Raw genomic sequence first — 17,675 nt, 5'->3', positions numbered from 1 at the left:
TTGTATGGAGTGTAGCCATGTATGGAAGTGAAACATGGACGATAACCAGTTTGGACAAGAAGAGAATAGAAGCTTTCGAAATGTGGTGCTACAGAAGAATGCTGAAGATAAGGTGGGTACATCACGTAACTAATGAGGAGGTATTGAATAGGATTGGGGAGAAAAGTTTGTGGCACAACTTGACTAGAAGAAGGGATTGGTTGGTAGGACATGTTTTAAGGCATCAAGGGATCACAAATTTAGCATTGGAGGGCAGCGTGGAGGGTAAAAATTGTAGAGGGAGACCAGGAGATCAATACACTAAGCAGATTCAGAAGGATGTAGGTTGCAGTAGGTACTGGGAGATGAAGAAGCTTGCACAGGATAGAGTAGCATGGAGAGCTGCATCAAACCAGTCTCAGAACTGAAGACCACAACAATATATATATATTACAAAAAACTAATAATAAAAAAATGTTGCATGGCGCGAGATTCGATCCGGCGACCTTCGCATTACGAACGCGAGCGCTTACCGCTGCGCCACGACGCTGTAGAAAATTATTAATCGTAGAGAGTATTTCACCGCAACGGTTTCTTTTAACTGTCGATTTTCTCGACAACGGCTGAGAAGTGCATCTTGGTGCTTTGCCACATTACACCTCTCGCCATGAGCTTTTATTATGCGCAGTATGAATCGAATCTGAATTTCACAATTGGCGGCCTGCCCTTGTCAGTTGCTTTGGACGTGTTTCTAAATGGCTCTGAGCACTATGGGACTCAACTGCTGTGGTCATCAGTCCCCTAGAACTTAGAACTACTTAAACCTAACTAACCTAAGGACATCACACACATCCATGCCCGAGGCAGAATTCGAACCTGCGACCGTAGCAGCCGCACGGTTCTGACTGCGCGCCTAGAACCGCGAGACCACCGCGGCCGGCACGTGTTTCTATCTAGCAGTCAGTGTCATCGGAGACCTTGTTTCCACCCGAGCGGCAAAAGGAAGTGTCGAAAAAGAAAAGAAAAAAAAATGACTTAGCCGAGCGCTCGCGTCGAAATATGTGTACAGAGTTATGTCGTATACATTAGAATTCACCGTAAAATTTAGGCTGTTGTTTTAGGTTTCTGCCTAACCAGCACGTCGGAAATCGGGTCTTTTTGAGAAAATAGAAAAATATTTTTGAAACCGTCATTTTAAAAGGCATTGCCGTGAGTGAACGAGCGCTGGGCTACGTCAGTTTTTTCATCACTTCCTTTGGCCGTTCGAGTGGAAATAAGGTCTCCCCACCATTTTCCCAGCAGCATAAACATACAAGCTATAAATGTCGTACACATACTAGTGATATGGGTAGAATCAACGAAAAAACCGGAAGAAAGCTTCTGCTACATAACACGAAATAATCACCATTACAACATACATTAATTTCTTCTACAACCCGTCTTACAGTTAGTGCAGGATCAGCTGCGCGACTTGCATTTTTGCTACATGTTATATTACAAAAATAAATATGTCAAGTGAATCAATTCTCTCTACGGGGTACATCCTTCTCTTCGTTAAGTAAAAAAGACGAAAGTCGCTAAAAATAATGTCTTTTTGGAGGCGATATCTGGTTTTCTGTCCGAGGTGTGCAACCCGCATACATAACATCAGAGAAGAGAGGAGATTCTAATCAACCGTTATTATCGTACTACAACCAAAAGAATATTAACATAACAGAGTAAAGAATTAAAAAAAAAAAAGACAGCCGGCGCCAGCGGAAGCAAACTGCCATTTGAACAAATATGGAAATAAGACATAAAACTGTCTGATAACGGTACACTATCGAAACATGTGTACTGAGAAGGGAAAAAATGCGAAGAACCTGTTTTTCTCAAGGCAGTAATCTCAAATAAAAATACCAAATAAGTTCGTTATTAATAAAATTATGACAAAAAATACTAAACTTTACTCTTCCAAGAGGATCGTCAAAGAAAAAAAATTTAATTATCTTAGTTATATGTTGGAATCTGTATAAAAATATTATCTTTAATTGTCCTATGGTTTCGTCCATTCCTGCTCAAGTAAGTGCCAGTTAGGAAAAAGACCTTCACGAGAAACTGAATAGTATCTCAGCATAAAATTCGGCATTTGTTGCAGACTGTACAAGATGTTCATATAATTAGCAGAACACATGCTACTGCTTGTTTTGAAAACGACACGCATTATTTCAGATGAAAACAAACAGCGAAACGTTTCATAACGTATTAAAAAGCGTGTAAATCTCAATATCTCAGGATCTGTCACATGCCTACTTTAAAGCAATAAAAAGAAAGAAACAGAGCCCAATATAGACGGAAAGCGGAACCTACAAATACCTCTTGCTTCACATGAGTGAATATATCATCAACAAATTGCTAACTTTACCAATATGCGTTCCACAGCACATAATAGCACATTTTCATTAACGCTACGTTTTACCTAAAGACAAAACTGCCGTATACGCACAGCTACGTTTTTAACTCTTACCAAAAAACAAAGAGCCGTGTCAGATGTGCTGAAGAGGTTGTGGAAGCACGACAGCCCTCAGAAAGCTCTGGCGCCGGTGAGTCACGTGCGTCCCCCAAAAGCAGCCAGCTGCGCTTCTCGTTCGAGATCGATGGATGCCGAACTCTTTGTTTGCATCATATGTTTTTCGTTCATCTCTCTTTGCTTAAATTGTGTCCTAACCCAAGGCGCACTTCCAAAAAAATTAACTTATTGATAGTGTCCAAGCACTTTTCAGCAAGACAAAAAAAAATATTCATATGTAAACAGCAGGGCTAATTTACCACAAAATTTTTTATTATTATTTTGCATATAACTTAGTGACAGTACTCACTTCGTATGTAGACTGATGTGTCACGTGGTCTGCTGTTTATTGGCGTTAAGAGATAGCAGTGGTCGTTATTCACTGCATCATATCAACAATGATACAACAATAACAACTATGGCTGACAGCACTAACTGATGTTATGCTCAGAAGTTGTCACGCTGAATTTTCAACTCACAGACAGCACACCTTCCACCCGATACAGCGCAGTCAGTAGCATTTGCCGAAACAGAATGAGAAACAGCGCAAAATTCCGTATTTACAAAAATCGCGCACTTTCGACTTGTTGTCGGAACAGAATTTTTGTCACTCTCCGATGCGGACGCGTCGAAGCGATCCTGCTAGACGCGTGCTGCAGCGTCACCTTCTTTGGCCCAAGCGCCCTCCACGAGATTGTTCATGCACCCTCCGCCAGATGTCATACAAGTGGCATTAGGAACTGGTCGCAGGATACCAAAGGCTTTTATGGTAATTTGTCGCTTTATAATTTTCACATACTACATACTATCTAGGAAGGTGTGTAAGGAATTGTTTTGGCTGCTCGTTGTTTGAAAAAAAAATATGACTGTTCGGAAATAGGCTGTTGCGTTACAGTGTATACGCTAGATAGCAGCACCGTCGTTAATAGCGAGAACTCCCGATAGATGGCGACTGTCGTGGACGCCGCGGCGCTTGCGGAGGCAGAGAGGTCAAGGGTCGGGTTCTGGTAGCTGGGCGGCACAATAGCAGCATTATCACTGGCACGGCGTCGGCGCGGCAGCACAAAAGAGAACGACAGGGAACAAAGGACCACCGACGGGATGGCGGGGAGGGCGGTTGCCACGGTGACGCAGCTTCCCGCACCGTGCTGCCCTCTGCTAGTAGGGTGGTGGCTCCAGCGCTCTTCCAGTATTTATGCGCCTTATCTGTCTACTTCGTTCTGCGTCGCCAGACGAGACCGAAGCACAGAATGCAGGTTACGGAGAAAAATGTGTGTTGGGGGAATACTAAAGCGACCCCAGCAGGCTCGTAGGAGAGAAGTCCTAACATGTCATCCCGTAAACAGACGCCTCTACTTCCACCATTTGTATGCTGAATGGGCAATCTGTCATGTTCTCTTTCCCTCGTAGAGAAAGCGCGCTGCGCGCCGCATCCCCTCTTCTTCTTGTTTTAGCAAGGTACTTTGGTACTGACATGCAGCCTAGCTTATGAATTTCTGAAAGGAAATTGCTTCATTTTTTTTACGTGTGTTTTCGGACATAAGATTCTTCCGTCGTAGCAATGAATCCAGCGAGAAGCAGCTTCCTACTCCATAAAATACCATTCAGAAAGGTGCAGCGAAGAAAATCGATACCAATCTATGGATGCTACCATGTCTCGATCGCAACTGGTAGTTTTATAAAATAGTTAACCTGCATTCAATTAGTTCTTTTTTACGTGACCACTAATAACTGTAACACAGAATAGATACGTGAACAACAGCTGTGAATATTAATTTCAGAAGCTTTTCTATTGCGCAATAAATGAAAATACACATATCAAAAAAAGTTGTGCATCACCTCGGTTCCGAGAGTTCCGGAACCTGTACAGACAATTGGAATAGAGATTAACATAAATAACATTTCCGCTCTTTTTATTGCTTATGAAAACCACACACTGCACGTTGTACCACCAGACAGCGAGACGTTCAGAGGTGGTGGTCCAGATTGCTACACACACCGGTACCTCAGATACCCAGTAGCACGTCCTCTTGCATTGATGCATGCCTGTATTCGTCGTGGCATACTATCCGCCAGTTCATCAAGGCACTGTTGATCCAGATTGTCCCACTCCTCAATGGTGATTCGGCGTAGATCCCTCAGAGAGATTGGTGGGTCCCGTAGTTCATAAACCACCCTTTTCAATCTATCCCAGGCATGTTCGATAGGGTTCATGTCTGGGAAATTGCTGGGCACTCTAGTCTAGCGATGTCGTTATCCTGAAGGAAGTCATTCACAAGATGTGCACGATGGGAGCGCAAATTGTCGTCCATGAAGACGATTGCCTCGCCAATATGCTGTCGATATGGTTGCACTACCGGTCGGAGGATGGCATTCATGTATCGTACAGCAGTTAAGGCGCCTTCTATGACCACCAGCGGCGTACGTCGGCCCCACATAATGCCACTCCAAAACAGCAGGGAACCACCACTGCTGCAATTGCTGGACAGTGTGTCTATGGCGTTCAGTCTGACCGGGTTGTCACCAAACACGCCTCCGACGATTGTCTGGTTGAGGCATATGCGACACTCATCGGTGAAGAAAACGTGATGCCAATCCTGAGCGGTCCATTTGACATATTGCTGGGCCCAACTGTACCGCGCTGCACGGTGTCGTGATTGCAAAGATGGGTCTCGCCATGGGCATCGGGAGTGGAGATGCGCATCATGCAGCCTATTGCGCACTGTTTCAGTCGTAACACGATCTCATGTGGCTGCACGAAAAGCATTATTCAACATGGTGGCGCTGCTGTCAGGGTTCCTCCGAGCCATAATCCGTAGGTAGCAGTCATCCACTGCAGTAGTAGCCCTTGGGCGGCCTGAGCGAGGCATGTCATCGACAGTTCCTGTCTCTCTGTATCTCCTCCATGTCCGAACAACGTCGCTTTGGTTCTCTCCGAGACGTCTGGACACTTCCCTTTTTGAGAGCCCTTCCTGGCACAAAGTAACAGCGCGGACGCGATCGAACCGCAGTATTGACCGTCTAGGCATTTCTGAACTACAGAAAACGCGAGCCGTGTACCTCCTTCCGGGTGCAATGACTGGAACTGATCGGCTGTCGGATCCCCTCCGTCTAGTAGGCGCTGCACATGCATGGTTGTTTACATCTTTGGGCGGGTTTAATGACATCTCTGAACAGTCAAAGGGACTGTGTCTGTGATACAATATCCACAGTCAACGTCTATCTTCAGGAGTTCTGGGAAGCGGGGTGAGGCAAAACTTTTTTTGATCTGTGTAAATATGATGTCATGAATAGCAATAAAGGTAATCCCTTGTGAGAGACATCGAAGTACCCCACTGTTAAGCGCATTGGATCAGCAGCTCATGATCACAGTGATTTTCGTGGATACAGTTTTTGTATCATCTGTATCTCAAGTTCACCCACTTGTGCTAAGGTCGTTCGTACATGTTTTTGCACTTTTGTACCCTTAATCAGCGGCTAGAATCGTATTAATGCAATTATCAATTAATTGAATAGTTATAATGACATTTAGTTTCATTTAATATTTTGACGGGAACCTTTATCAGTACACCTATGTGAGTTCCGGTACCCATATTTCATCGTTAATTGGGCCACTCCTGTCTAAGTCAGATATTTGATTAGTTATCCGTTGCGCGACTTTGCTCCTCGTGGCATCATATGAAATGGAAAACAATCTATTCACTGTACACGCCAAGCTGAACAGACATCTCACAAAATATCAATAAAAGTATTTAAAAACTTGGTTTGGACAACATGTTCAATGAGGAGCTGCAAGTATATTTACGTAAAGAGTTGGAAAGTCATCACAATTTGAAATAATATTGATGCATGGGAATACGGATTCATTAGCACGTTTGATTAAGGAGTCGAATACGCGCGCCGGCCGCGGTGGTCTAGCGGTTCTAGGCGCTCAGTCCGGAGCCGCGCGACTGCTACGGTCGCAGGTTCGAATCCTGCCTCGGGCATGGATGTGTGTGATGTCCTTAGGTTAGTTAGGTTTAAGTAGTTCTAAGTTCTAGGGGACTGATGACCATAGATGTTAAGTCCCATAGTGCTCAGAGCCATTTGAACCATTTTTTTTCGAATACGCGCAAGTACCCAGGTCAAAATTGTAAGGCAATGCCCGTAATCAGTAGTGATGAAAATGTTTGTGGATAATGTGGTAATTGCTAATGTTTGTAAACGGACAAACTACGGCTTCCAGGTGTGTACTGGTAAGCTATTCTCCCAGTAGGATGTGATCCACTTCTGACAAATGAGCTGACTTGTCATCGTCTTGCATGCTCTGTAAAAGTCATCGGCACGTGGCTGGAAGCAGACGATGTCGTACATCTACGCACGGTCTATCAACTTCTGTAAATTTCGAGGAGGTTTGTGATGTGGCTAACCATGACATGTGCTTGATAGCGTTGGTACCTGGAGGCCATGACGCTGGATGCTCTTTATTATGTTCGTCAAAAGCAGTACAGGAGAATGAGTGTCAGGAGAGATCACTGTCTTTGAACGTGGACTAGTCGTTGTAAATCTGAGTAACAAACCCACGGGGACATTTCATCCATTCTAAAGCTACCCGAATCTGCTGTTAGTAGTGTGATTAGGTAAACCAAGACCAGGAAGATCTCATGTACTGACGAACATGGATCGCCGAGCATTACAGAGGCTGTCTGTAAGAAATCACTCGTGAGTTCCACAGTGCTACCAGCAGCATAGCCAGCGCAATGACTGTACGCAGGGAATTAAGAAGAATGGGGTGTAATGGTCGAGCAGCTGCTCAAAACCCCACATGTTTCTGCAGTCATTGTTAAGTGATTCCTGAGGTTGTGTGTAGGGTGACGCCACTGGTCAGTGGATGAGAAGAAACGAGTGAATCACAGTGACGAATCAAGCTATATCCTGTAGTAATCCGATGGAAGGATCTGAGTTCGGCGAGTGCCTGGAGAAAATGATGATGTTTGGTTTGTGGGGCGCTCAACTGCGCGGTCATCAGTGTCCGCACAAAGTCCCAATTTTTTCACAGATCAATTTTCTTTACAGTCCAATCTAGCCACTGTCACGAATGATGAGGATGATGATGCAATGATGAGGACAACACGAATAACCAGTCCCCGGGCGTGCCTGGAGAACGTTACCTGCCATCATGTGTAGGGCCCACATTGAAGTACGGAAGAGTTGGTATTACAGTATGGCGATGATTTTTGTGGTTATAGTGCGATTTTCTTATTGCGCTTAAGGAAAGGTTAAATGCGCTAGGATATGGACAGATTATACAGCATTGTGTACTACGTACAGTAGAGGAACAGTTCAGAGATGATGAAAGTTTGTATCAGCATTGCAAGGTACCCTGAATACGGTCTGCTTGAACTAGGCGTACATACTTTACAACATTAATGCAATAGCACTAATTAGAATTGAACAATCTTGCGAGACCAAAAGTAATTCCGATTGAGAAGCCCCTTACGCCCCGCTACTCGCACATACCACTACAATCACTACGCTGCTCATCCACGCAGGATTAGACACGAACCGCCAGGATGGTTTTGGATCTGCCGGCAGTAAGTCACACGATTTTTCCAAGACTCAAGGCTAATATCACCAGTTGACTGTGAGCGACAATTTATCGCAACACTGAGACAGTGCACAACTAGATAATCAACATCATCCAACTTACCGACATTTGGTTGAAAGATGGCGTCTGACGCCCTATAAGCTTTGTGCAACTCATTCATCTCTGTCTAAGTCTTCAGATATTGTCACCATCAAAATATGCTTTGAAGCACCAATTAAAAGCACTGCCTACGCGACTGTACATATTCGGACTGAGTCAACATCAAATGAACAAATACACTGCTTATGATGTAACTAAGACGGACTGCCATCTGACATACATTCTACCACGGCCAAGATCCGACGCGTTCTGTTCTACACAATGGTCTGTCGGCCCTGCTTATAACTTTCTGGACTTCTGTGACGCCAGAGAAGCAACTTTACTAATAATTTTCCTATAAAAATTGTAGTGTCCTACATCGGTTTCTCCAGAGAAAACTCGATCGGAACACTATCTGAAATAAATCTTCCTTAATTCATGCTATTATAAAATGTGTTTTTCGGGTGGACTAACTTTATTTTCCCAGCTACCCATACCCTGGACTCATCCAAGTGTTTGTTGCCAAGGGGTGTCCGCTCCCGCAAATTGCGTCAAACATTTAGCTTTTCCCCATCGTAATCTTATGCCGGTGTCCCGAAAACTTTCCGAAGCTGCTCTCTAAATCCACAAGATGACTTGGCGTCCTTGGCGCTCCATCGGCTCACCATGCGATGGATGCCCCCAGACTCCACACACTACCACCAATTCTGATTTCAGTATGTGAAACTGAAATATCTCGTGATCCACAAATCTGATCACCGTGCGATTTTCGCCAACTGCTCTTAAATAATCTACCGCACTCATTGTGCCTTCTGTTCTAAGCTCTACTGCTACTGCTAAATTCTTATGCTTCCAGAACCAAATACATTGGGAATGAGTGGGGTCAGTAATTGTACCTATCACTGTCACATCTCAACCCTGTCATAAAGTATGATCCGTGAGGCAATGATTGTGGAGAATAACATTCCTGAAATGGACTGGTCTACGCAGATTTCTGACCTGATCCCAATGGAACAAACACATTTGGGATGAATTAAAACGTACACTTCGTGCCAGACCCCACGGTACAACATCAATACTTTCCCTGATTTCGGATCTTGAGAAAGAATACGCTGCAATTCCTCCACAGAGTTTCAGAGGTCTCATTGAAAGTGTACACAGTAGAGCTGAAGCTGTCATAAAGGTGAAGCATGTACACTCCTCATATTAATGTCTATTAATAAGTTCCAGATAATTTTCATCAGACTGTGTACCTCATTGTCATATGCCTCAGTATTGTCACATTTGGTGCTGTACTCATTCCTAGCCAGTTTCATTCCTTAATCTTTGCTGCTGGTTCGGCAGCTCCCCCTATTAGGAGCTCCTGGTGTCAACAAATTACTTATCTACTTTTTCCCTCGTTAATGAGCTTGGCAGTATCTTTGTCAGTGTGAAACATCACGGACCCAATTCAGCAATGTTTCAACTGGGAGGCATGGAGGAAAGTTCAGCAAATGCTATTACTGCAGGAGGTAATCAAACTACCATCACTTTCAATGATGCAAGGAGGATCTTGGATTCTGGGGACCCCGAACAAACATGCTTGGAGATACTGGAGACTCCCAGATAAAAGATCCACCACAAACAGGAGTACTTTCAACGTGAACTCTCTCCTAAAAGCTGCCATACTGACATGCCTCACCGAAATACTTTCAGAACATCTGATCACATTATCAGCTGTTCGGGAAAGAAGATTTACTGATGGATACGCCTGTGAGTCTCAGGGTTACAGGATCGTCAAAGGTAAACTTGGTAAGCGTGTAGTGAGAACTACCCCTTATCTTGGTACTAGGTTTGTTGTCGACAAAATATTCCTAGATTACGTAATAAAATTTTCTTCCCATAACTGCCGAATCTCAACCCTCATCGTAAACTTGTGTGTTCCAGTCAATGAGACATACAAGAAAGATCCTGACGGAACAGATGAATTCTGGGAGGAACTGGAAAACCTTATATGTAAAATTCCTGAGAAGCATACTGTCATCCTGCTCGGCGATTTAGGGGCACAAAACTGCACGGAAATAAAATTAAAAAACATTGTTGGGGAATAGAAAGACTCATAGAAATTTTCAAGCCATTCAATATAAACCTGAAACCAACGGCCTTCAAGCACTTGCCCAGTAAATAAAAAAAATTGCGTCCACAATCCATAACACTTTGTTGAGTACAAAATAGATAATGTGTCTGTCACAAAGAAAGCACAAAGGGAGATTCAGAACATCAAAGTTTTGAGAAGTGCAAACCTCGAATCAGATCACTAACTCTCAAAGACCAAGGTTATGCTTCACCCAACTAACACTAAGAGTGCCAATCAGCCGGTTCGACACAGAGAAATTCAGATATAGCAAAGAGGTCGCCCAAAAGCTGGAGTTTCAAGAGTCAGATAATGGAGCAATAAGCAAGAAGCACCAGTGAAGACAACTAACTAAACAGCTCCACGAACAAAGCCGAAGAAACATCCGGGGGTGGACCTGCGCATGTGATGTGGTTTTGAGACAAAGGCAGCTTGCACGGCAAAAATAGGACTCACAGAAGAACGAAGAAAAATGGACGAAATTCCTGGATGCGAGAAAACACGCTGCTAAAACTGTCCGCAGGGAAAAACGTATTTTCGACAAGAAGCACCTACTGCAGATTGAGGATGACTTTTAGAAGGGCAACATCTGAGGCTTCTACAAGACTTCCAAACGACATCTCAGTGAATGCAACAGCCCAAGTCTATACCTCAAAGGCCCCGATGGAGAAGTTGCCTATAATAATAAATGCCATATCCTGGCAATCTATTTTGATTTTCTCCTCAATTGTGAGTCTCCAGAACCAAGATTCATTCTCCTACAAGGGAAAAATTAATCAGACCATATTTTCACTAGAGAACAACGAGGTATTAAGCGACGACTAGATATTTGCCGAAACGAGGAAGAACGCAGGAAACAAGACTACAGATAAACCAACTGAGAGAATCCGCAACATCTGGGAATCTGAGGGATTTCCATGTGGTTCATCCATTTCACGTAAATAATTACCACGGCATCGCTCTTCTCCTAATAACTTACAAGATTCTTTCGAAAGCACGTCAGACAAGGGCAGAAAAATAGTTGCACTTACAAGTGGATGGATACCAAGGAGAGTAGCAAGGAAGATTCTATACGGAACAGATCATGTATTTTAAAAGTATTCTTCTTAATGAAAGTATTTTAATGCCATTCTTGTAACTACAAGAAAAGTGCGTGTCTTTGTCACCAAACGAGTTTCGTTGCAAAGACGGAATTAAAGTACCTTCAATAATTAAAAAGCCACTACAGACAATATAGTCACATAAACGAAATGTTCTTTATTATTCGAAATGTAGAAGTAAGAATTTCGTAATTACCTACTTATATTTCAAAAAAGGCATTGGATTCAATTGATCGAATAACTCTTCTCGAAGTCGTCAAAGAATGTGGCTCAGATGACAAAACAAGGGCTGTTATCCGAAGTCCCTTATTGTCACCACCTCCGAAGTCTATAGTTGAAGTTTCAGATACTTTTGAAGTCAAGTCGATAATGAGAGCAGGAGGTGAAATATACCTCTAATTTTCAACTGAGTACCTGAAAAAGTGATTCGCGAGTGGAGAAAAGGATTGAGTGGCAAAGGCGTTGAAAACGAAGACAAGCTAGGCTATACAAGCTGCCTTTCTAGATGACCTCGTACTTTCTTTCTGATTTGCTGGACACAGCTGCAGAACAAACCAATGAAGCGAAGACACGAGTAGCAAAGGCGGGACTCCAGATCCTCTTAGAGCAAACTGAATTTATTACAAATCACAAATTTCCACCTGGAGTACTAGGCGTAGAAAAATGGAGAAATTTAAACATCTCGGAGAGTGGACAGAGCCAAACACCTCTGAGAAATAAGCCTTTGTATCACGGATCAGAAAAATGGAAATAACACATCAACTAATCAAACATGTCTCCAAGGAAAAACAATATCAACTGACGCCAATATAAGACATTACAGTAAAATTGTAGGACCGAAGGCCCTTTTGCCGCAGATTCCATGTTATGAGTAGAAAGGGTCTGATAGAGAACTTGGAAATAAGAGAATGGGAGATCTTGAGGAAAATCCTAAGCTCGATCAAAGGAAGTGTTGATTTCAGAGATGGTACAACCAAGAAGTCTGCAGACACGTAGAAAAGATCACAGACCCATTCGCAGGAGAAGGATTGTTTTCAATGACGACGTTGCACTTATGAGTCCTACGAGGTTGAGCAGTCGGATATTCCATTACTTTCTCAACAAGAAAACCAAGGAGGCTAGGTTCACCGAGATAGAAAAGGACTTGGGGATAAGACTGGAGGATATCCATAAACGCAATCGGCACGAGAATAAACTCCAAGAGCAATTTGGTTTCCAAGTATCATCACCGAATTCGGAAGTCGATATTGGGATGAACGCTCCAGCTTTGGACTTTAAGAGCTGTTTGGTTTTACGGCCGAGCTGTTGGCGGCGAAGACTCCGCATCAGCTGGCAAGACCGTCTGGTGGCCCAAGCTAGAAGGATAGTGCATGCGGTTTCCCCGTCCAGTTGTGGTGACGTAGAAGAAGCTGTTCGGTGCCCTGCGTTACCAATCGCACATAGTTACACGCTTTCTCTTGGTTATTTCCTTCGATTTGCTATTGTGGTGTTGCTTGTACGTCGTTGACGATTCTTACCTTTCGAGTTTGGATTCTTCGACATTTGTCATTTCGGGTTTGTGTACGGTTGGCTGTCGTCCACTCGGCCTGATCGGCCATTCGCCGGATTCTCAGAAACCACCTCGTGGCACTCTTACACCAGGGTAGTGCGTTACAAAGTAAAAATTGGCAAGAAATGGATTGAAGCGAGGAATGAATACTGGGCTAAATTCAGAGCCCAGGCGCAAGGAAAATGGAAAGTGCATTTGAAATAGCATGGTCCTGAGAGTACCAATACCAAAAGAAAAAGAAAAAGTGTTAAAATACGTATGATTTATAAGCTAAATTAATTCTGAATTTCTTTGAGTTTTTCTTAAAAAATGAGAATCATTTTTTGATTAGTGCATAAATAAAATTGCTGTAGCATCTTTCACTGGTCACTGGCGTTATTGATGGTACTAGCACGACGCGGGGCTCTTAGAAAGTAGGAATAGATTAGTAACGGGATGTGCTAATTTGAGAAAGAAGTGAGTAATAAGTGATTAGTGTTTCCGTGGGAGATTGTTTTCGGCAAGATGTGGGGTACGGAGGGGAGGATAAGAGAATCCTTAACCAAGCTGCTGGAAAGGGAGGGAGTGGAGTGTGCAGAAGAGGAGCACTGACATGGAGACGACAACAAGTATTCTGCTCGATCTGGAAGAATGGATAGATCTTTGGCCGGATTACATGGTCAGGTACGGGATGGTACTTAAAATTTTATTGGGATAAGATGCAGGGAGCGTATAAGGCTAAGGTTGAGAGGGAACTGCTGGCGAAAATGTGGCATAGTACGTGAGTTGGTAATCGGGTTGAAACGAATGGATCGATGGTATCAAGTTTGCTGGAAGTATAGGAAGTCTGAAGGTTTTCAGTGTGGTAGATGAAAAAGGTGAAATTAAGTAAGTCATACAGAATTCGAAAGGGGGAACGTAAACAGACACAGAAAGCAAGGCGGATTGTACGAGAAATTGGAGAGTGATAAAATTTTAGCGGTGCAGAAATACAGGCGACTTTGACATAAGAGTTTATTGTAGGTGAAGTGTTTGGCAGAGGAATGCAATTCACATGTTCGACTGGTTAGTATTTTTCGGATGTTGCGGGCTTTTTGTTGTAGCGTTGGTGTACATGTTGGTTTACTGCCGAGGTTTTTCCGTGTTAGTTAACTGGACAGAACGATTGTAAATGGCCATGTACAAGCCGTAGGGACCGAAGCTGCTGATGCATCATCCAATAAATATTGACTGTGGCTTGAAAGGTTTGATCTTTAGAAGCCACTGGTTACACTAGGAAGTAGACTGGTTAAGGTGGAGTGTAAGAGATCGTTGGGATATCTGGAGGGTGGAATTTAGGGCTAGGAAGATGGTATCTACTCGAAGGGCGTTTAGGGGAGCAGTGTGGAGAAGTTTATTGCGAGTATGTAGGTCCGGAGTTTGAAAAGAAAACCTAAATGGCGTACACAATCACATGCATTTTCAAAGTTTACTGAGTTGGTATTGTGGTAGAAGGAGGATAAGTTATAGGAGCTGGTCGTTAGGGGAGAAGTTCGAAGTGAAGCCACGTTAGTTAACAGGAGGTATGAGTGCAGGTTTACATGTTTATGGACGCAGTTGGGAGGAGATGGATTCGAAGATAAAGAGAATCAACACATGACCTACTACAACTCTACCAACGAATTTGTGTGTCTGACACTGAGGTCTGCACAGTGGTATGTTTTGAATCGTAAGGAAACATGTGTAGCTATATGTGACCTTTGGTCTAACAAGGGAAACTTCCCATAGCATCCTCCTCAGAGCTGAGATTAAGATGACCCAGTGGATGTTGTTGTTGTTGTTGTGGTCTTCAGTCCTGAGACTGGTTTGATGCAGCTCTCCATGCTACTCTATCCTGTGCAAGCTTCTTCATCTCCCAGTACCTACTGCAACCTACATCCTTCTGAATCTGCTTAGTGTATTCATCTCTTGGTCTCCCTCTACGATTTTTACCCTCTACGCTGCCCTCCAATGCTAAATTTGTGATCCCTTGATGCCTCAAAACATGTCCTACCAACCGATCCCTTCTTCTAGTCAAGTTGTGCCACAAACTTCTCTTCTCCCCAATCCTATTCAATACCTCCTCATTAGTTACGTGATCTACCCACTTTATCTTCAGCATTCTTCTGTAGCACCACATTTCGAAAGCTTCTATTCTCTTCTTGTCCAAACTGGTTATCGTCCATGTTTCACTTCCATACATGGCTACACTCCATACAAATACTTTCAGAAACGACTTCCTGACACTTAAATCTATACTCGATGTTAACAAATTTCTCTTCTTCAGAAACGATTTCCTTGCCATTGCCAGTCTACATTTTATATCCTCTCTACTTCGACCATCATCAGTTATTTTGCTCCCTAAATAGCAAAACTCCTTTACTACTTTAAGTGTCTCATTTCCTAATCTAATCCCCTCAGCATCACCCAATTTAATTCGACTACATTCCATTATCCTCGTTTTGCTTTTGTTGATGTTCATCTTATCTCCTACTTTCAAGACACTGTCCATTCCGTTCAACTGCTCTTCCAAGTCCTTTGCTGTCTCTGACAGAATTACAATGTCATCGGCGAACCTCAAAGTTTTTACTTTTTCTCCATGAATTTTAATATCTACTCCAATTTTTTCTTTCGTTTCCTTTACTGCCTGCTCAATATACGGATTGAATAACATCGGGGAGAGGCTACAACCCTGTCTCACTCCTTTCCCAACCATGCCGGCCGCGGTGGTCTAGTGGTTCTAGGCGCGCAGTCCGGAACCGCGTGACTGCTACGGTCGCAGGTTCGAATCCTGCCTCGGGCATGGATGTGTGTGATGTCCTTAGGTTAGTTAGGTTTAAGTAGTTCTAAGTTCTAGGGGACTGATGTCCACAGAAGTTAAGTCCCATAGTGCTCAGAGCCATTTGAACTTTCCCAACCACTGCTTCCCTTTCATGCCCCTCGACTCTTATAACTGCCATCTGGTTTCTGTACAAATTGTAAATAGCCTTTCGCTCCCTGTATTTTACTCCTGCCACCTTCAGAATTTGAAAGAGAGTATTCCAGTTAACGTTGTCAAAAGCTTTCTCTAAGTCTACAAATGCTAGAAACGTAGGTTTGCCTTTTCTTAATCTTTCTTCTAAGATAAGTCGTAAGGTTAGTATTGCCTCACGTGTTCCAACATCTCTACTGAATCCAAAGTGATCTTCCCCGAGGTCCGCTTCCACCAGTTTTTCCATTCGTCTGTAAAGAATTCGCGTTAGTATTTTGCAGCTGTGACTTATTAAACTGATAGTTCGGTAATTTTCACATCTGTCAACACCTGCTTTCTTTGGGATTGGAATTATTATATTCTTCTTGAAGTCTGAGGGCATTACGCCTGTCTCATACATCTTGCTCACCCAGTGGATAGCCAGTCAAAAATTGAACACATATCAAACTTGAAAGCAGGAAGAAGGTGTACAGATTGAAAAAAAGCAAAATAGAAACAATGGTGCAAGCTTAACAACTGCAGTTCAAATGGCTTTGAGTACTATGCGACTTTACTTCTGAGGTCATCAGTCCCCTAGAACTTAGAACTACTTAAACCTAACTAACCTAAGGACATCACACACATCCATGCCCGAGGAAGGATTCGAACCTGCGATGTAGCGCCTAGTACCGCTCGGCCACTCCGGCGGGCCACCATGATCACGTAGGCTTTTTCTGCATTGGTAAATCCCATCATTCATTCATGACCTACTGCTTGGACTGTTACACACTAACTGACTAGCAAGTTGCAATGCACTCAAGTAACACACAAGCACAATGTAAGCAGATATAACAACATCGTACCAGCAACTACGCAAGTTGAATGGCACAAAAAGAGTCGATGTGGAAACTTTTCAAGAAACGATACCTCGTAAACGACTCGCACTATAATCCCGCAACAAACGCCACTGACATGCTAATTTACCCTACTCTTAGTATGTTAATGCCAACAGGCATTGTTCCATTTACAAAAGTATATGTTTGCACAAAAAATACAATATATAACTATCATTACGGTCTCTTTATTGACTAACAATACGAGCTGCTGACTCCCCATGCAATCTGTCAAAACCGCACATCAATAGCACTTCACATTTCAGCAATATTGCTGCATTTTGTCTTCCTCACTGACTGAGCTACTTCAAAAAACACTCGGCAAGATGCGGGAACTTACCTGCCCAGGTCTGCTTCCGTCCTCCTTATGATACATTTTCAACAATCTTATCTTTCTGCCTCAGGACTGTCGACAGTTTGGATGACGGAACTCTGGAAAATTTCGGTAAGTACGCTACTTTTTTCCACTCCACATTCCACGGCCTCTATAACCTGCTCCTTTTCTACGAAAGTCAAACAATTGTACTTCTTTGAAATCATATTTCCAACTGATTTATGCGCTTTAGTAAGCTATGTGTTGTCGAGAAAGCAAAGGAGTGTCTCGAAGGGATGAATAACCGAATGATATCAGAACAGTTCGAATTTGCGAGTGTTACAAAGCCAATGACTTCGAAGTATAATGTCTGCTGTACTGTCTGTTCTGACAAATGCTTCGATTTATCAAGTGTACGTACCAAAACTCAAAGTATTTCTTCGATTTATCAAGGTCTTTTTCAAAGGATTTGACAAGTAGCTCGATTTATCGAGAAATTCGATTTATCCAGGTTCGAATTAGCAGGAGAAACTTCTGAAAGTAAGCTACACATATCGTCCGACGCTAA

The sequence above is a fragment of the Schistocerca nitens genome, chromosome 6, assembly GCF_023898315.1.
Source record: "Schistocerca nitens isolate TAMUIC-IGC-003100 chromosome 6, iqSchNite1.1, whole genome shotgun sequence".
Taxonomy (NCBI): domain Eukaryota; kingdom Metazoa; phylum Arthropoda; class Insecta; order Orthoptera; family Acrididae; genus Schistocerca; species Schistocerca nitens.
This window is presented reverse-complemented; position numbering follows the sequence as displayed.